Below are 22,131 nucleotides of genomic sequence, written 5' to 3'. Positions count from 1 at the left end.
TTTGGGGGTTCCTATGTGTGTTACTAAATTGTTTGATAGAGATTGTAAAAAGCTGGTTGAAAAGATTAAGTTGAGAATTTTCAATTGGAAGTGTAAAACCTTATCTTTTGCTGGCAGATTGCAACTCATTAATTCGGTTTTAACTTCTATTCATGTTTATTGGGCTTCTATTTTTAAAATTCCAATTGCTACTATTAATGAGATTGAAAAGATGTGCAGGAGTTTTTTATGGGCTAATGGTGAGATAGTTAAAGGGAAAGCTAAAGTTAAGTGGCTTGAAATTTGCAAACCTAAGGAGTATGGTGGGCTGGGAATAAAGAATTTGAGGAAATGGAATGATGCTTTACTTGCTAAACATGTTTGGAATGTGGTTAATAACAAAAATTCCCTGTGGGTGCAGTGGGTTAGAATCAATTATATAGGCAGCAGGAATTTTTGGGATATTCTGCAGAAAAAGAGTATGAACTGGACATGGAAGAGATTTTTGGAGATAAGGAAAACTATTAGGCCTCATGTTATTTCATGTGTGGGTAATGGGAGGAACACTTCTTTATGGCATGATTGGTGGCATCCTATAGGTATTCTTTGTACTATTATCCCTAGGAGAGAGTGGATTAGTAATGATCTTAGTGATTCTGCTTTAGTTTGTGATGTTCTTGAGCTTGATTCTTATTCATGGCCGGTTGAATGGGTTAATAAGTTTCCTGGATTGACTGAAGCTCCTATGTTCTGTATTGATTCTAATTTGAATGATGTTGTTGGATGGAGGGATAAGGGAGGTATATGCAGAAAATTCTCATGCAAACAGGTGTGGAATGATTTGAATAACTTTGGGGATATTGTTCCTTGGTTTGATCTTGTTTGGTATAATAATTGCATTCCTCGCAACTCTTTTATTTTATGGTTGGCTGTTCTGAACAGATTAAAAACTCAGGATAGGGTTAGAGGATGGGAATTGGCTGGTAATTTGCTGTGTCCTCTTTGTGATAATATGCCTGATTCGCATAACCATTTATTCTTTAATTGTGAGTATTCTTCCAGAATCTGGAAATATTTCTGCAGTAAAGTGGGCCTAAGTTTGACAGCGGTTGATTGGAATGATCTTATTTCTTTGTTGAACAGTATGCTTAAACTGAAGACTAGTGAGAATTTAATCATTAAATGTATGATTGCTAGCTGTGTGTCTCATATTTGGAGAGAGAGAAATTCTAGGCTGTTTGATTCTAGCATAATTTCTGTTGAGGGAATTATAGCTAGTATTGAGAATGAGATTCGTTTGAAGCTGATGGGATTAAGGAAAAGAACTAAAATGATCAATAATAAGATTTATTTGATCTGGGGTATTTCGGGAATTGAGAATGTTGAATAATGGAGATATTTTTCTGGTTTTGCTGTTTGAAGTATAGTTGGTTATGGTTTTGGGTTTGGCAGTGGTGGCAGTCTAATATGGATGATGCTATTAATGGTATATGGTGGGGGTATTTTGGGAATAAAAATATGCACAAAGGAATTGACGGAATTTGTCACTGGTGTGAGAGTTTTCTCTTATATCATGTGACTTGTACCTGTGGGATTTTCTGTTTGGATATGATCTTAATTGAGATTATCCAAATAGAGAATCCTAGACATGTGATTGATGCCATGTCTAGTATGAAACTTAATTTGATTCACTGGTATTCTGGTATTATTTTCTTGTGTTCCTTTTTGAGTTTGTGGTGCAGAAAGGTGAAGCAAAGGTTGATGGTGGGCAATAGCTGTAGAGAGCTTATGGATTTCATGATGAGGACTTCGAAAGATAAAGAGGACAAGGATTGGGACAGGAGCTTTGGGACTAGAAGTCGTGAGGGGCTTTTCTATTTTTATTTTTTTGTTATGTTTAGTTATGGATTTGATTATGGGGATTTCCTTGTTTTTGATGATATATGGGCTTTGAACTTGAGGGTTTTTTTCTTAAAGGTTAGCTTATGGACGGAGGGTTTTTTTAAGGGCCTTACCCCTTGCTTTGGTTTTTTTTTCTTTTGGAGATTTGGTAGGAGCAAGGGGGTGAAGTTACCTTTTTTCCCTCTTTCAATAAGTCTATGGGTTACCTTTAAGGATTTTAGGGTGTTTTGGGGTTATGAGTGGTTATTTCTTATTATTAGGAAATGGTTTGGTAGTTGGTTATGGATAGGATGGTTATATTTGTATTTTGTTTGATTTTTGGTGTTTGTATTTTTTTATTCTTTTTAATAAAGTTTGCTGAGCTTTGGCTCTTTCAAAAAAAAAAAAACAGAATGAATCAATGCTCATCAAAGCTATGCTTAAATTGCACAGACTTTTATTTGGGAACACAAGAATTAAACAACGGTCATCAAAGCTTTGCTAAATTGCGAAGACTACTTCTATTGTGGAACCCAAGAATTAAACTATGCTCATCAAAGCTTTGCTAAATTGCATAGACTTATAATGTGGAACTCAAGAATGAAACAATCCTCATCAAAGCTTTGTTTAAAGTGTATACATTTCTATTGTTGAGCTCAACAATTAAACAATGCTCATCAATGCTTTGTTAAATTGCATAGACCTCTAATGTGGAACCCAAGAATGAAACAATGCTCGTCAAAGCTTTGCTAAATTGCAAAGACTTCTATTGTGGAACTCAAGAATCAAACAGTGTTCATCAAAGACTTGCTTAAATTGCATAGACTTCTATTGTGGAGCTCAAGAATTAAACGATGCTTATCAAAGCTTTGGTAAATTGCATAGACTTCTATTATGGAACTCAAGTATTAAACAATGATCATCAAAGCTTTGCTAAGTTACATATACTTCTATTGTGGAACTCAAGATTTAAACAATCCTCATCAATGATTTGCTTAAATTGCATAGAATTCTATTGTGGAACACAAGATCTAAACAATGCTCATCAAAGCGTTGCTAAATTGCGTAGACTTCTATTGTGGAACTCGAAAATTAAACAATGCACACAAAGCTTTGCTTAAATTGCATAGACTTCTATTGTGGAACTCAAGAGATAAACAATACTCATCAAAGCTTTGCTATATTGCATAGACTTCTATTGTAGCAAGAATGAAACAACGCTCATCAAAGCTTTGCTTAAAGTGCATACACTTCTATTGTGGAACTAAAGAATTAAACAATGCTCATCAAATCTTTGCTAAATTGCAAAGGTTACTTCTATTGTGGAATTCATTAAACAATGCTCATCAATGCTTTGCTAAATTGCATAGACTTCCAATGTGGAACTCAAGAATGAAATAATGCTCATCAAAGCTTTGCTAAATTGCATAGACTTCGTGGAACTAATAAATCAAACAATGCTCATCAAAGCTTTTCTTATATTACGTAGACTTCTAATGTGGAACTCAAGAATTAAACGATGCTCATTATAGCTTTGCTACATTGGATACACTTCTATTGTGGAACTCAAGTATTAAGCAATGCGCATCAACGCATTGCAAGTTACATAGACTTCTATTATGGAACTCATGAATTAAACAATCCTTGTCAAAGTTTTGCTTAAATTGCATCGAATTCAATTGTGGAACTCAAGAATTAAAAAATGCTCATCAAAGCTTTGCTTAAATTGCATAGAACTCTATTGTGGAACTCAAGAATGAAACAATGCTCATCAAAGCCTTGTTTAAATTGCATAGACTTCTATTGTGGAACTCAAGAACAAAACAATGCTCATCAAAACTATGCTAAAATACGAAGGCTACTTCTATTGTGCAACTCTAGAATTAAACAATGCTCATCAAAGCATTGCTAAATAGCATAGACTTCTAATGTGGAACTCAAGAATGAAACAATGCTCATCAAAACTATGGTAAATTAAGAAGCCTTGTTTAAATTGCATAGACTTCTATTGTGGAACTCAAGAATATAGCAATGCTCATCAAAACTATGCTAAATTACAAAGGCTACTTCTATTGTGCAACTCTTGAATTAACCAATGCTCATCAAAACTATGCTAAATTACGAAGGCTACTTCTATTGTGCAACTCTAGAATTAAACAATGCTCATCAAAGCATTTCTAAATTGCATAGACTTATAATGTGGAACTCAAGAATGAAACAATGCTCATCAAAGCTTTTCTATAATTGCACTGACTTTTATTATGGAACTCAAGAATTAAACAAGGCTCATCAAACTTATACTAAATTACGAAGGCTACTTCTATTGTGCAACTCTAGAATTAAACAATGCTCATCAAAACATTCTTAAATTCCATAGACTTCTAATGTGGAACTCAAGAATGAAGCAATGCTCATCAAAGCTTTGCTTAAATTGCACAGACTTTTATTGTGGAACACAAGAATTAAACAACGGTCATCAAAGCTTTGCTAAATTGCGAAGACTACTTCTATTGTGGAACCCAAGAATTAAACTATGCTCATCAAAGCTTTGCTAAATTGCATAGACTTATAATGTGGAACTCAAGAATGAAACAATCCTCATCAAAGCTTTGTTTAAAGTGTATACATTTCTATTGTTGAGCTCAACAATTAAACAATGCTCATCAATGCTTTGTTAAATTGCATGGACCTCTAATGTGGAACCCAAGAATGAAACAATGCTCGTCAAAGCTTTGCTAAATTGCAAAGACTTCTATTGTGGAACTCACGAATCAAACACTGTTCATCAAAGACTTGCTTAAATTGCATAGACTTCTATTGTGGAGCTCAAGAATTAAACGATGCTTATCAAAGCTTTGGTAAATTGCATAGACTTCTATTATGGAACTCAAGTATTAAACAATGATCATCAAAGCTTTGCTAAGTTACATATACTTCTATTGTGGAACTCAAGATTTAAACAATCCTCATCAATGATTTGCTTAAATTGCATAGAATTCTATTGTGGAACACAAGATCTAAACAATGCTCATCAAAGCGTTGCTAAATTGCGTAGACTTCTATTGTGGAACTCGAAAATTAAACAATGCACACAAAGCTTTGCTTAAATTGCATAGACTTCTATTGTGGAACTCAAGAGATAAACAATACTCATCAAAGCTTTGCTATATTGCATAGACTTCTATTGTAGCAAGAATGAAACAACGCTCATCAAAGCTTTGCTTAAAGTGCATACACTTCTATTGTGGAACTAAAGAATTAAACAATGCTCATCAAATCTTTGCTAAATTGCAAAGGTTACTTCTATTGTGGAATTCATTAAACAATGCTCATCAATGCTTTGCTAAATTGCATAGACTTCCAATGTGGAACTCAAGAATGAAATAATGCTCATCAAAGCTTTGCTAAATTGCATAGACTTCGTGGAACTAATAAATCAAACAATGCTCGTCAAAGCTTTTCTTATATTGCGTAGACTTCTAATGTGGAACTCAAGAATTAAACGATGCTCATTATAGCTTTGCTACATTGGATACACTTCTATTGTGGAACTCAAGAATATAGCAATGCTCATCAAAACTATGCTAAATTACAAAGGCTACTTCTATTGTGCAACTCTTGAATTAACCAATGCTCATCAAAACTATGCTAAATTACGAAGGCTACTTCTATTGTGCAACTCTAGAATTAAACAATGCTCATCAAAGCATTTCTAAATTGCATAGACTTATAATGTGGAACTCAAGAATGAAACAATGCTCATCAAAGCTTTTCTATAATTGCACTGACTTTTATTATGGAACTCAAGAATTAAACAAGGCTCATCAAACTTATACTAAATTACGAAGGCTACTTCTATTGTGCAACTCTAGAATTAAACAATGCTCATCAAAACATTCTTAAATTCCATAGACTTCTAATGTGGAACTCAAGAATGAAGCAATGCTCATCAAAGCTTTGCTTAAATTGCACAGACTTTTATTTGGGAACACAAGAATTAAACAACGGTCATCAAAGCTTTGCTAAATTGCGAAGACTACTTCTATTGTGGAACCCAAGAATTAAACTATGCTCATCAAAGCTTTGCTAAATTGCATAGACTTATAATGTGGAACTCAAGAATGAAACAATCCTCATCAAAGCTTTGTTTAAAGTGTATACATTTCTATTGTTGAGCTCAACAATTAAACAATGCTCATCAATGCTTTGTTAAATTGCATAGACCTCTAATGTGGAACCCAAGAATGAAACAATGCTCGTCAAAGCTTTGCTAAATTGCAAAGACTTCTATTGTGGAACTCACGAATCAAACACTGTTCATCAAAGACTTGCTTAAATTGCATAGACTTCTATTGTGGAACACAAGAATTAAACGATGCTTATCAAAGCTTTGGTAAATTGCATAGACTTCTATTATGGAACTCAAGTATTAAACAATGATCATCAAAGCTTTGCTAAGTTACATATACTTCTATTGTGGAACTCAAGATTTAAACAATCCTCATCAATGATTTGCTTAAATTGCATAGAATTCTATTGTGGAACACAAGATCTAAACAATGCTCATCAAAGCGTTGCTAAATTGCGTAGACTTCTATTGTGGAACTCGAAAATTAAACAATGCACACAAAGCTTTGCTTAAATTGCATAGACTTCTATTGTGGAACTCAAGAGATAAACAATACTCATCAAAGCTTTGCTATATTGCATAGACTTCTATTGTAGCAAGAATGAAACAACGCTCATCAAAGCTTTGCTTAAAGTGCATACACTTCTATTGTGGAACTAAAGAATTAAACAATGCTCATCAAATCTTTGCTAAATTGCAAAGGTTACTTCTATTATGGAATTCATTAAACAATGCTCATCAATGCTTTGCTAAATTGCATAGACTTCCAATGTGGAACTCAAGAATGAAATAATGCTCATCAAAGCTTTGCTAAATTGCATAGACTTCGTGGAACTAATAAATCAAACAATGCTCATCAAAGCTTTTCTTATATTGCGTAGACTTCTAATGTGGAACTCAAGAATTAAACGATGCTCATTATAGCTTTGCTAGATTGGATACACTTCTATTGTGGAACTCAAGAATATAGCAATGCTCATCAAAACTATGCTAAATTACAAAGGCTACTTCTATTGTGCAACTCTTGAATTAACCAATGCTCATCAAAACTATGCTAAATTACGAAGGCTACTTCTATTGTGCAACTCTAGAATTAAACAATGCTCATCAAAGCATTTCTAAATTGCATAGACTTATAATGTGGAACTCAAGAATGAAACAATGCTCATCAAAGCTTTTCTGTAATTGCACTGACTTTTATTATGGAACTCAAGAATTAAACAAGGCTCATCAAACTTATACTAAATTACGAAGGCTACTTCTATTGTGCAACTCTAGAATTAAACAATGCTCATCAAAACATTCTTAAATTCCATAGACTTCTAATGTGGAACTCAAGAATGAAGCAATGCTCATCAAAGCTTTGCTTAAATTGCACAGACTTTTATTTGGGAACACAAGAATTAAACAACGGTCATCAAAGCTTTGCTAAATTGCGAAGACTACTTCTATTGTGGAACCCAAGAATTAAACTATGCTCATCAAAGCTTTGCTAAATTGCATAGACTTATAATGTGGAACTCAAGAATGAAACAATCCTCATCAAAGCTTTGTTTAAAGTGTATACATTTCTATTGTTGAGCTCAACAATTAAACAATGCTCATCAATGCTTTGTTAAATTGCATAGACCTCTAATGTGGAACCCAAGAATGAAACAATGCTCGTCAAAGCTTTGCTAAATTGCAAAGACTTCTATTGTGGAACTCACGAATCAAACACTGTTCATCAAAGACTTGCTTAAATTGCATAGACTTCTATTGTGGAGCTCAAGAATTAAACGATGCTTATCAAAGCTTTGGTAAATTGCATAGACTTCTATTATGGAACTCAAGTATTAAACAATGATCATCAAAGCTTTGCTAAGTTACATATACTTCTATTGTGGAACTCAAGATTTAAACAATCCTCATCAATGATTTGCTTAAATTGCATAGAATTCTATTGTGGAACACAAGATCTAAACAATGCTCATCAAAGCGTTGCTAAATTGCGTAGACTTCTATTGTGGAACTCGAAAATTAAACAATGCACACAAAGCTTTGCTTAAATTGCATAGACTTCTATTGTGGAACTCAAGAGATAAACAATACTCATCAAAGCTTTGCTATATTGCATAGACTTCTATTGTAGCAAGAATGAAACAACGCTCATCAAAGCTTTGCTTAAAGTGCATACACTTCTATTGTGGAACTAAAGAATTAAACAATGCTCATCAAATCTTTGCTAAATTGCAAAGGTTACTTCTATTGTGGAATTCATTAAACAATGCTCATCAATGCTTTGCTAAATTGCATAGACTTCCAATGTGGAACTCAAGAATGAAATAATGCTCATCAAAGCTTTGCTAAATTGCATAGACTTCGTGGAACTAATAAATCAAACAATGCTCATCAAAGCTTTTCTTATATTGCGTAGACTTCTAATGTGGAACTCAAGAATTAAACGATGCTCATTATAGCTTTGCTACATTGGATACACTTCTATTGTGGAACTCAAGAATATAGCAATGCTCATCAAAACTATGCTAAATTACAAAGGCTACTTCTATTGTGCAACTCTTGAATTAACCAATGCTCATCAAAACTATGCTAAATTACGAAGGCTACTTCTATTGTGCAACTCTAGAATTAAACAATGCTCATCAAAGCATTTCTAAATTGCATAGACTTATAATGTGGAACTCAAGAATGAAACAATGCTCATCAAAGCTTTTCTATAATTGCACTGACTTTTATTATGGAACTCAAGAATTAAACAAGGCTCATCAAACTTATACTAAATTACGAAGGCTACTTCTATTGTGCAACTCTAGAATTAAACAATGCTCATCAAAACATTCTTAAATTCCATAGACTTCTAATGTGGAACTCAAGAATGAAGCAATGCTCATCAAAGCTTTGCTTAAATTGCACAGACTTTTATTTGGGAACACAAGAATTAAACAACGGTCATCAAAGCTTTGCTAAATTGCGAAGACTACTTCTATTGTGGAACCCAAGAATTAAACTATGCTCATCAAAGCTTTGCTAAATTGCATAGACTTATAATGTGGAACTCAAGAATGAAACAATCCTCATCAAAGCTTTGTTTAAAGTGTATACATTTCTATTGTTGAGCTCAACAATTAAACAATGCTCATCAATGCTTTGTTAAATTGCATAGACCTCTAATGTGGAACCCAAGAATGAAACAATGCTCGTCAAAGCTTTGCTAAATTGCAAAGACTTCTATTGTGGAACTCAAGAATCAAACACTGTTCATCAAAGACTTGCTTAAATTGCATAGACTTCTATTGTGGAGCTCAAGAATTAAACGATGCTTATCAAAGCTTTGGTAAGTTGCATAGACTTCTATTATGGAACTCAGGTATTAAACAATGATCATCAAAGCTTTGCTAAGTTACATATACTTCTATTGTGGAACTCAATATTTAAACAATCCTCATCAATGATTTGCTTAAATTGCATAGAATTCTATTGTGGAACACAAGATCTAAACAATGCTCATCAAAGCGTTGCTAAATTGCGTAGACTTCTATTGTGGAACTCGAAAATTAAACAATGCACACAAAGCTTTGCTTAAATTGCATAGACTTCTATTGTGGAACTCAAGAGATAAACAATACTCATCAAAGCTTTGCTATATTGCATAGACTTCTATTGTAGCAAGAATGAAACAACGCTCATCAAAGCTTTGCTTAAAGTGCATACACTTCTATTGTGGAACTAAAGAATTAAACAATGCTCATCAAATCTTTGCTAAATTGCAAAGGTTACTTCTATTGTGGAATTCATTAAACAATGCTCATCAATGCTTTGCTAAATTGCATAGACTTCCAATGTGGAACTCAAGAATGAAATAATGCTCATCAAAGCTTTGCTAAATTGCATAGACTTCGTGGAACTAATAAATCAAACAATGCTCATCAAAGCTTTTCTTATATTGCGTAGACTTCTAATGTGGAACTCAAGAATTAAACGATGCTCATTATAGCTTTGCTAGATTGGATACACTTCTATTGTGGAACTCAAGAATATAGCAATGCTCATCAAAACTATGCTAAATTACAAAGGCTACTTCTATTGTGCAACTCTTGAATTAACCAATGCTCATCAAAACTATGCTAAATTACGAAGGCTACTTCTATTGTGCAACTCTAGAATTAAACAATGCTCATCAAAGCATTTCTAAATTGCATAGACTTATAATGTGGAACTCAAGAATGAAACAATGCTCATCAAAGCTTTTCTATAATTGCACTGACTTTTATTATGGAACTCAAGAATTAAACAAGGCTCATCAAACTTATACTAAATTACGAAGGCTACTTCTATTGTGCAACTCTAGAATTAAACAATGCTCATCAAAACATTCTTAAATTCCATAGACTTCTAATGTGGAACTCAAGAATGAAGCAATGCTCATCAAAGCTTTGCTTAAATTGCACAGACTTTTATTTGGGAACACAAGAATTAAACAACGGTCATCAAAGCTTTGCTAAATTGCGAAGACTACTTCTATTGTGGAACCCAAGAATTAAACTATGCTCATCAAAGCTTTGCTAAATTGCATAGACTTATAATGTGGAACTCAAGAATGAAACAATCCTCATCAAAGCTTTGTTTAAAGTGTATACATTTCTATTGTTGAGCTCAACAATTAAACAATGCTCATCAATGCTTTGTTAAATTGCATAGACCTCTAATGTGGAACCCAAGAATGAAACAATGCTCGTCAAAGCTTTGCTAAATTGCAAAGACTTCTATTGTGGAACTCAAGAATCAAACACTGTTCATCAAAGACTTGCTTAAATTGCATAGACTTCTATTGTGGAGCTCAAGAATTAAACGATGCTTATCAAAGCTTTGGTAAATTGCATAGACTTTTATTATGGAACTCAGGTATTAAACAATGATCATCAAAGCTTTGCTAAGTTACATATACTTCTATTGTGGAACTCAATATTTAAACAATCCTCATCAATGATTTGCTTAAATTGCATAGAATTCTATTGTGGAACACAAGATCTAAACAATGCTCATCAAAGCGTTGCTAAATTGCGTAGACTTCTATTGTGGAACTCGAAAATTAAACAATGCACACAAAGCTTTGCTTAAATTGCATAGACTTCTATTGTGGAACTAAAGAGATAAACAATACTCATCAAAGCTTTGCTATATTGCATAGACTTCTATTGTAGCAAGAATGAAACAACGCTCATCAAAGCTTTGCTTAAAGTGCATACACTTCTATTGTGGAACTAAAGAATTAAACAATGCTCATCAAATCTTTGCTAAATTGCAAAGGCTACTTCTATTATGGAATTCATTAAACAATGCTCATCAATGCTTTGCTAAATTGCATAGACTTCCAATGTGGAACTCAAGAATGAAGTAATGCTCATCAAAGCTTTGCTAAATTGCATAGACTTCGTGGAACTAATAAATCAAACAATGCTCATCAAAGCTTTTCTTATATTGCGTAGACTTCTAATGTGGAACTCAAGAATTAAACGATGCTCATTATAGCTTTGCTACATTGGATACACTTCTATTGTGGAACTCAAGAATATAGCAATGCTCATCAAAACTATGCTAAATTACAAAGGCTACTTCTATTGTGCAACTCTTGAATTAACCAATGCTCATCAAAACTATGCTAAATTACGAAGGCTACTTCTATTGTGCAACTCTAGAATTAAACAATGCTCATCAAAGCATTTCTAAATTGCATAGACTTATAATGTGGAACTAAAGAATGAAACAATGCTCATCAAAGCTTTTCTATAATTGCACTGACTTTTATTATGTAACTCAAGAATTAAACAAGGCTCATCAAACTTATACTAAATTACGAAGGCTACTTCTATTGTGCAACTCTAGAATTAAACAATGCTCATCAAAACATTCTTAAATTCCATAGACTTCTAATGTGGAACTCAAGAATGAAGCAATGCTCATCAAAGCTTTGCTTAAATTGCACAGACTTTTATTTGGGAACACAAGAATTAAACAACGGTCATCAAAGCTTTGCTAAATTGCGAAGACTATTTCTATTGTGGAACCCAAGAATTAAACTATGCTCATCAAAGCTTTGCTAAATTGCATAGACTTATAATGTGGAACTCAAGAATGAAACAATCCTCATCAAAGCTTTGTTTAAAGTGTATACATTTCTATTGTTGAGCTCAACAATTAAACAATGCTCATCAATGCTTTGTTAAATTGCATAGACCTCTAATGTGGAACCCAAGAATGAAACAATGCTCGTCAAAGCTTTGCTAAATTGCAAAGACTTCTATTGTGGAACTCAAGAATCAAACAGTGTTCATCAAAGACTTGCTTAAATTGCATAGACTTCTGTTGTGGAGCTCAAGAATTAAACGATGCTTATCAAAGCTTTGGTAAATTGCATAGACTTCTATTATGGAACTCAAGTATTAAACAATGATCATCAAAGCTTTGCTAAGTTACATATACTTCTATTGTGGAACTCAAGATTTAAACAATCCTCATCAATGATTTGCTTAAATTGCATAGAATTCTATTGTGGAACACAAGATCTAAACAATGCTCATCAAAGCGTTGCTAAATTGCGTAGACTTCTATTGTGGAACTCGAAAATTAAACAATGCACACAAAGCTTTGCTTAAATTGCATAGACTTCTATTGTGGAACTCAAGAGATAAACAATACTCATCAAAGCTTTGCTATATTGCATAGACTTCTATTGTAGCAAGAATGAAACAACGCTCATCAAAGCTTTGCTTAAAGTGCATACACTTCTATTGTGGAACTAAAGAATTAAACAATGCTCATCAAATCTTTGCTAAATTGCAAAGGTTACTTCTATTGTCGAATTCATTAAACAATGCTCATCAATGCTTTGCTAAATTGCATAGACTTCCAATGTGGAACTCAAGAATGAAATAATGATCTTGTTCCTCCTGGGGTAATTGAACAATCATCTGCCACGATCTATAAAGCTCGACGCAAACCAAGTGTGACTGGAGCTGTTGTATCTGGGATTAGCAAAGCTGGATGGAAAATGGAGGGGAAATCTTTTAGGATTAAGAACAGAGCTAGGAAGAAGGTGGATAAATTAGCTCCGATGGATACGGAAGAATTCTTCAATGATGATGGTTCAGAGGAGGAAACGGAAGAAGAATCGGAATCTGTCTCAGTTTGGGAGTCGGATTCTAACATTTCTATTCCTGGGTCTGAAGGAAAGGAGAAGGAATTGAAGAAAGGGTTGGCTGGTGATTCTAAAAAGTGATGGATGATAAAATTCAGAATAAATCTAATAGGGAAGATAATGAAGTTGTGAAGATTATAACTGATGGGGAGAAAAGGGCTAATAATAATGAAGATTTCATTCCAGGAATTGGATTTCAATTTCTGAGTGAATTGAAGGAAGAAGGACAGGTGGGAAAGGGAGTTGTGAAGACTATGGGGAAAGATTTAGATAGTGAGAAGAATCAGAAAATGGATGTTGATATGTCAAATTTGGAAAAGAAAGACAAGGAGATAGAAGGTAATACTGATGATGATGAGAATACTGACGAGGAAGGGGATAATGATTCAAGTGAGGATGATACTAGTGGGGATGAGGAAATTGAAATAGAAAAAGAGGTTAATGCTAAGAGTAATATGGATTCTAGCTGCAATGAGAAGTCAGGTACTGTTATTAATAGCATTAATTTACTTCCTTCTATTTTAGGAAATGCTATGATTAGCAATAAGGAGGAAGGAGAATTGCAGGGGAATGTGATGAACTCTTATGCTGGTGTGTTAAAGGGTAATAGACATAAGGGAAAGATTGATGTTAGATATATTCCAGGGGAGAAAGGGGAAGAGGATGGTCCTGTTATAATTCCAATAGAGAATCTGAAGAATGCAAGTATTCCTTTTTCTAATACTCTTTATGGTTATATGATTGACAAGAAGTTGGCGTTTCCTGTAATTCAGAAAGAAGTTAGAAGATTGTGGAAGAATGTGGGTTTGGAAGAGGTTTTCATGAACAGTAAAGGGTTTTTCTTCTTTAAATTCAATGATGAAAAGGGGATGTTATCTGTCTTGGAGGGTAGTCCTTGGTTAATGTTTAATAATATGCCTTTATTTCTTCAACGATGGAGGCCTGGTTTGACATTAACTAAGAACAAGCATGATAATATTCCTGTTTGGATTAAAATATTTGATTTGCCCTTGGAAGTTTGGAGTGGTGAAAACTTATGTAGAATTGCTAGTAAGATAGGTATTCCTTTGGCTTTTGATTCCTTTACTGAGGAAATGTGTTTGGAACATAAAGGAAGGAATGCTTATGCTAGAATTCTTGTTGAAATGGAAGCTGGGAAGGAATGGAGAAAAAAGATTGATATAGCTACTTGGGATTTTGTATCTAATTCTGCTGTGATTCAAAGTTTTGATGTTGAGTATGCTTGGATTCCTTCTAGATGTAATCATTGTAAAGTCTATGGGCATGTGGATAAAGTTTGTGCTGCAGCTATGAATGTTGTGAAGGAGGATAATAATGGAGAAGTGAGAAATTTAAAGAATAATAAAGGGAAGGAAGTTGTTAATGGGGATGGTTTCACAGAAGTTAAATATAAAAAGGTTAAGGGTAACAATGATGGTGAAGGCACTAGCAAGTCTCAAGAGGGTTATAATCAATTGAATAATATGAAGAATAATGGGAAGAATGGGAATTGGAAAAGGGGTATTTTCTCTAAAGGCAATAATGGGAACAAAGGTGGAAATGATAAAGGGCAAAATTGGAATTGGAGTAATAAAGGAGTAAGTCACTGGAATTTAGAAAAGAACAGAAATTTCGAGAAGTTTGTTAATGGGCAGGATGTTATAGGTAGTCGGGGGTTAAAGGAAAATAATAAGCAGGAGGCTATAGTTAAAAAGGATAATAAGGCAGAGATGGGCAATTTTAGTCTTGGTAGTGAGAATATAACAGGGAAGGGATTAAGTAATAAAAATAGTTTTGAAATCTTGGGAGAGATTGAAGAGGAAGTTTTGGATAAAATGGAAGAGGATGATAAGATTGTGAAGGCAGTTGCTAATCAAATTGTTGATAGTGGTGATGCTGGATTGGTTTCTAATGAAAACAAGAATAACAAATTGATTTCTTCAATCAAGGGAGAGGAGAAGAAGAAAGGAAATGAAAGTAATAAAGTGAATAAAGATAAATTGGAGTCGGATAATAATAGCAGTAAGATGGGGAGTTCTCAAGCATTTGAGGAGGTAAATGCCAAAAATTCTATTATTTCCCAATGATGTCGATTGGTGTTTGGAATATCAGAGGGCTGAATAAAGCTGTTAAGCAAAAAGAGGTTATTGATGTTATTAAGGATAATAATCTGGGGATATGTGCTGTGGTTGAAACCCATGTTAATTGTTTAAATTTAAAGAATGTGTGTTGCAGAACCTTTGGGAACTGGGATTGGATTTCAAATAGTAGTTCCTGTGAAATTGGTACGAGAATAATTGTTGGATGGGATCCAAAATTATTTGAAATTATGGTCATTTCTCAATCAAAACAAGTGATCCATTGTTGTGTTAAATTCATTGATTCTGGTTATAGTATGTTTCTTTCATTCATCTATGCTGCTTCTAACTATATTGAAAGAAGGGTATTATGGGAAGATTTGAAAAAATTTAGCATAACTGTGAAAAATGAAGCTTGGTGTTTATTGGGTGATGTTAATGTTGCTTTAAAAGAGTCTGACTATTCAGAAGGGTGTTCTAAAATGCTGAAGGGTGTTGATGAATTTTCTGAGTGTATCAATTTCATTGAAGTCGAAGACTTGAATAGTACAGGGTTTCAATTCACTTGGAATAAATCTCCTGCTGGTAATAAAGGTATTCTGAAGAAATTGGATAGGGTCATGGCTAATTTGAAGTTCATGACTGATCAGCCTCTTGCGCATGCTGTTTTCAAACCTTACAGAATATCTGATCATTGTCCAGCTGTTTTAATAATGCCGAACTGTAAATTGAGAAGGAAATCTTCTTTCAGATTTGCCAATTTTATTTCGGATAAAGATGAATTTTTGCCTATGGTTAAGGATATTTGGTCTACAAATATTGAAGGTTTTTTTATGTTCAAAATCTCTCAAAAGCTGAAATTGTTGAAAAAAAGTTGTAGACAGATGTGTAACAAATTCAGAGGTTCGGGATTGAAAATTAAAGAATTGAGGAAGGAGTTGGGGAATATTCAAATGAAAATTGATCAAGAGCCTTATATTGCTAAATATAGGGAGGAGCATGCTAATATTCTTTTTGAATATAATGTTGCTTGTAATGATGAAGAAAAGCTGCTATCCCAAAGAGCTAAGATCAAATGGTTAGTTGAGGGGGATAATAATACGAAGTATTTTCACAATTGTTTGAAAAGCAGGAATAACAGGAATCGTATTTTGATGGTGCTTGATGAGGATGGAAGATGGGTTAGGGGGAACATGATGAAGGAAAAATTTGTTAATCATTTTAAGAATTTCTTGGGATGTGAAGAGGACACAGATTTAGCTATTCTTGATGAAGTTTCTTTTCATAATAAGTTGGATAGAAATGTGGCTATGAATATGATAAGGGTTGTTACTGATGAAGAAGTTAAAGTGGCTATGTTCGATATTGCTGATAACCATGCCCCTGGACCTGATGGGTTTTCTTCTAAATTTTTTAAGAGTGCTTGGAATATTGTTGGAAATGATATATGCAAAGCAGTGAGGGAATTCTTCTGGACAGGGAAATTATTGAAGGGTATTAATGCCACTAGGATTGTGCTGGTCCCTAAAGTGGATTGTCCTAGAAAAGTGACTGATTTTAGACCTATTGCTTGTTGCAACACTTTTTATAAGTGTATCAGTAAGATAATTGTTAACAGAATAAGGAGCAATTTAGGTGATATTGTTAGCAAGAATCAATCTGCCTTTATTCAAGGGAGATCAATTCTTGATAATATTCTGCTTGCTCAAGAATTGATGGTGGGGTATAAAAATAAGAAAGGAAAGCCAAAATGCACTTTAAAGATTGATATACAAAAGGCGTATGACACTGTGGATTGGAAATTTCTTAAGAGGATACTGTTGGAATTTGGATTTCATCCGATTATGGTTAATTGGATCATGGCATGTACTTCTTCTCCTTGGTTCATGCTGAATTTTAATGGAGAAGATCATGGATATTTTGAAGGAAAAAGGGGGCTGAGACAAGGAGATCCTTTGTCTCCTTACCTGTTCACATTGGTTATGGAGGTTTTCAATTTATTATTGCTGAAGAAAATAGATGGTAGCAACAGTTTTAAATATCATTGCAAATGTGAAAATCAGAAAATTACTCATTTATGTTTTGCAGATGATTTACTTGTGTTTGCTTATGGTAATGGGAATTCTGCGAGAGTGTTAAAGTCTGCTCTTGATGACTTTAAAACTATTTCGGGGCTGAAAGCTAGTATGGAGAAGAGTCAGATTTTTTTTAGTTGTGTGAAGCCAAACATGAGAAGGATTATTTTGGGTATTTTACCTTTTGATATTGGTAAAATACCTTTTAAATATCTGGGAATACCAATGTGTGTGAATACTCTATTCAAAAAGGACTGTCAAGCTCTTGTCGATAAGATCAAATTGAAAGTTTATAATTGGAAAAATAAGATCCTTTCCTTTGCTGGAAGATTACAGCTCATAAATTCTGTTTTGGCTTCAACTCATATTTATTGGGCTTCTATTTTTAAAATTCCTATTGCTACTATTAAGGAGATTGAATCGATTTGTAGAAGTTTTCTGTGGGCTAAAGGAGAACTGGTCAAAGGGAAAGCCAAGATCAAATGGAGTGATGTTTGTAAACCAAAGATAAATGGAGGGCTTGGAATTAAGAACTTGAGATTCTGGAATGATGCTTTGTTATCCAAGCATGTTTGGAATTTGATCAATAACAAAAACTCTCTGTGGGTTCAATGGATGAGAGAAAATTATATTGGTAAAAGGAATTTTTGGGATATATGGCAAAAGAAAAGTATGAATTGGACTTGGAAGAGATTTTTGGAATTGAGGAAAATTATGAGACCTCATGTTGCTTCATGTATTGGAGATGGTAGGAATACTTCATTGTGGCATGATTGGTGGCACCCAATTGGTATTTTAAGTACAATTATTGCTAGGAGGGATTGGATTAGAAATGGCTTTAATGATGAATCTTTAGTCAGTGATGTTATGACAAATGATTCTTACACCTGGCCTGCTGATTGGGTAAATAAGTTTCCTGGATTGATTGATGGGCCCATGTTTTGCAATATTGGAAATAATAGGGATATGATTGTTTGGAGGGATATGAAAGGCATGAGTAAAAAATTTTCTTGTAAGCAAGTTTGGAGAGATATTAATAACTTTGGAGACAATGTTAGCTGGGCGAACTGTGTTTGGTATAGGAATTGTATTCCCAGGAATGCCTTTATCTTGTGGCTTGCTGTGCTGAATAGATTAAAGACTCAAGATCGAGTTAAAATTTGGGAGAAGTCAGGTTCTTTGCTATGTCCTTTCTGTTTTACCATTTCTGATTCGCATGACCATCTTTTCTTTCAATGTGAGTTCTCAAATGCTATTTGGAATCATTGTTGTTCCAAGTCTGGGATTGATGTTTATTATTCCAATTGGAATGATTTAGTTCTTAAAATTAGTTCTGGATTAAAGTCTAGAACTGTTGAGAATTTGATCAAAAAATGGGTGTTGGCTAGTTGTGTTTATCATATTTGGAAAGAAAGAAATTTAAGAATTTTTTGTAAGCTGAGAAATTCGGATAAAGGAGTGATTTTTTGTATTGAGAATGAAATTAAATTGAAGTTGATAGGGTTGAGGAAAATGAATATCATGATCAGTGAGAAAGTGTTACAGACCTGGGGTATATTTGGAAGTAATTTTTTGTAAAATATGAAGGACTATTTCTGGGCTTTCGGTGATGATTCTTTCAGGTTAGACATTTGGGTTAATATGGGATTGAGGGTTAGTTTGGCTGCCTTTATGAGAGATTTGTATTGGGGGTATTTTCGGAAAGGAAGAATTAAAGGAATTGATGATTTCCAAGGAATTGACGGATTATTTCACTGGATTAAGAGCTTGCTCTTGATTTATGTGATTTGTACCTTTGGGATTTTGTATTTGGATATGATCTTTTTTGAGATTATTCAAATGGAAAATCCTAGACATGTGATTGATGCCATGTCGAGTCTGCAACTGGTTCTAATTCTTTGGTGGATTTGGTGCTCCTTTTATTTCTTGTTTTGTGAATGCAGGATGTTCTATCTGCTGTTGATTGTCAATATTGCTGAAGTTGGGTTTACTCATAGCAGGAGGTTTAATTTGAGGAGTTATATTGTGAGGATAAAGGATATTAGATGGAGTAACAGAGAGTGGATACAAGAGCTGATTGGTAGGAGAAAATGCTGGACTAATATCGTGAAGGTGTTGCAGTGGAATTTGGTTAATGTAAAGGACAAGGATTGCGACAGGAGATTTGGGACTAATTGTCGTGAGGGGCTTTCCTGTTTTCTCTTTGATGTTATGTTTATTTGTGGTTTAGTTTATTGGGATTTCCTTGTTTTTTGTAGTTTGTGGGTTTTGAACTTGAGGGTTTCTTTCTTAAAGGTTAGCTTATGGATTGAGGGTTTTTTTAAGGGCCTTAACCCTTGCTTTGGTTTCCTTATATTTTGGAGATTTGGTTGGAGCAAGGGGGTGAAGTTACATTTTTTCCCTCTTTCAATAAGGTTTTGGGCTACCTTTAAGGAATTTAGGGTGTTTTGGGGTTGTGAGTGGTTTTTTCTTCTTATTAGGAAATGGTTTGGTAGTTGGTTATGGATAGGATGGTTATATTTGTATTTTGGTTGATTTGTTCCTTGTATTCTTTTATTCTTTTTAATAAAGTTTGCTGAGCTTTGGCTCTTTTCAAAAAAAAAAAAAGAATGAAATAATGCTCATCAAAGCTTTGCTAAATTGCATAGACTTCGTGGAACTAATAAATCAAACAATGCTCATCAAAGCTTTTCTTATATTGCGTAGACTTCTAATGTGGAACTCAAGAATTAAACGATGCTCATTATAGCTTTGCTACATTGGATACACTTCTATTGTGGAACTCAAGAATATAGCAATGCTCATCAAAACTATGCTAAATTACAAAGGCTACTTCTATTGTGCAACTCTTGAATTAACCAATGCTCATCAAAACTATGCTAAATTACGAAGGCTACTTCTATTGTGCAACTCTAGAATTAAACAATGCTCATCAAAGCATTTCTAAATTGCATAGACTTATAATGTGGAACTCAAGAATGAAACAATGCTCATCAAAGCTTTTCTATAATTGCACTGACTTTTATTATGGAACTCAAGAATTAAACAAGGCTCATCAAACTTATACTAAATTACGAAGGCTACTTCTATTGTGCAACTCTAGAATTAAACAATGCTCATCAAAACATTCTTAAATTCCATAGACTTCTAATGTGGAACTCAAGAATGAAGCAATGCTCATCAAAGCTTTGCTTAAATTGCACAGACTTTTATTTGGGAACACAAGAATTAAACAACGGTCATCAAAGCTTTGCTAAATTGCGAAGACTACTTCTATTGTGGAACCCAAGAATTAAACTATGCTCATCAAAGCTTTGCTAAATTGCATAGACTTATAATGTGGAACTCAAGAATGAAACAATCCTCATCAAAGCTTTGTTTAAAGTGTATACATTTCTATTGTTGAGCTCAACAATTAAACAATGCTCATCAATGCTTTGTTAAATTGCATAGACCTCTAATGTGGAACCCAAGAATGAAACAATGCTCGTCAAAGCTTTGCTAAATTGCAAAGACTTCTATTGTGGAACTCAAGAATCAAACACTGTTCATCAAAGACTTGCTTAAATTGCATAGACTTCTATTGTGGAACTCAAGAATTAAACGATGCTTATCAAAGCTTTGGTAAATTGCATAGACTTCTATTATGGAACTCAAGTATTAAACAATGATCATCAAAGCTTTGCTAAGTTACATATACTTCTATTATGGAACTCAAGATTTAAACAATCCTAATTGTTTGAAAAGCAGGAATAACAGGAATCGTATTTTGATGGTGCTTGATGAGGATGGAAGATGGGTTAGGGGGAACATGATGAAGGAAAAATTTGTTAATCATTTTAAGAATTTCTTGGGATGTGAAGAGGACACAGATTTAGCTATTCTTGATGAAGTTTCTTTTCATAATAAGTTGGATAGAAATGTGGCTATGAATATGATAAGGGTTGTTACTGATGAAGAAGTTAAAGTGGCTATGTTCGATATTGCTGATAACCATGCCCCTGGACCTGATGGGTTTTCTTCTAAATTTTTTAAGAGTGCTTGGAATATTGTTGGAAATGATATATGCAAAGCAGTGAGGGAATTCTTCTGGACAGGGAAATTATTGAAGGGTATTAATGCCACTAGGATTGTGCTGGTCCCTAAAGTGGATTGTCCTAGAAAAGTGACTGATTTTAGACCTATTGCTTGTTGCAACACTTTTTATAAGTGTATCAGTAAGATAATTGTTAACAGAATAAGGAGCAATTTAGGTGATATTGTTAGCAAGAATCAATCTGCCTTTATTCAAGGGAGATCAATTCTTGATAATATTCTGCTTGCTCAAGAATTGATGGTGGGGTATAAAAATAAGAAAGGAAAGCCAAAATGCACTTTAAAGATTGATATACAAAAGGCGTATGACACTGTGGATTGGAAATTTCTTAAGAGGATACTGTTGGAATTTGGATTTCATCCGATTATGGTTAATTGGATCATGGCATGTACTTCTTCTCCTTGGTTCATGCTGAATTTTAATGGAGAAGATCATGGATATTTTGAAGGAAAAAGGGGGCTGAGACAAGGAGATCCTTTGTCTCCTTACCTGTTCACATTGGTTATGGAGGTTTTCAATTTATTATTGCTGAAGAAAATAGATGGTAGCAACAGTTTTAAATATCATTGCAAATGTGAAAATCAGAAAATTACTCATTTATGTTTTGCAGATGATTTACTTGTGTTTGCTTATGGTAATGGGAATTCTGCGAGAGTGTTAAAGTCTGCTCTTGATGACTTTAAAACTATTTCGGGGCT

The sequence above is a fragment of the Lactuca sativa genome, chromosome 1 (assembly GCF_002870075.4).
Source record: "Lactuca sativa cultivar Salinas chromosome 1, Lsat_Salinas_v11, whole genome shotgun sequence".
NCBI lineage: Eukaryota > Viridiplantae > Streptophyta > Magnoliopsida > Asterales > Asteraceae > Lactuca > Lactuca sativa.
Note: the sequence above shows the minus strand (reverse complement) of the source record.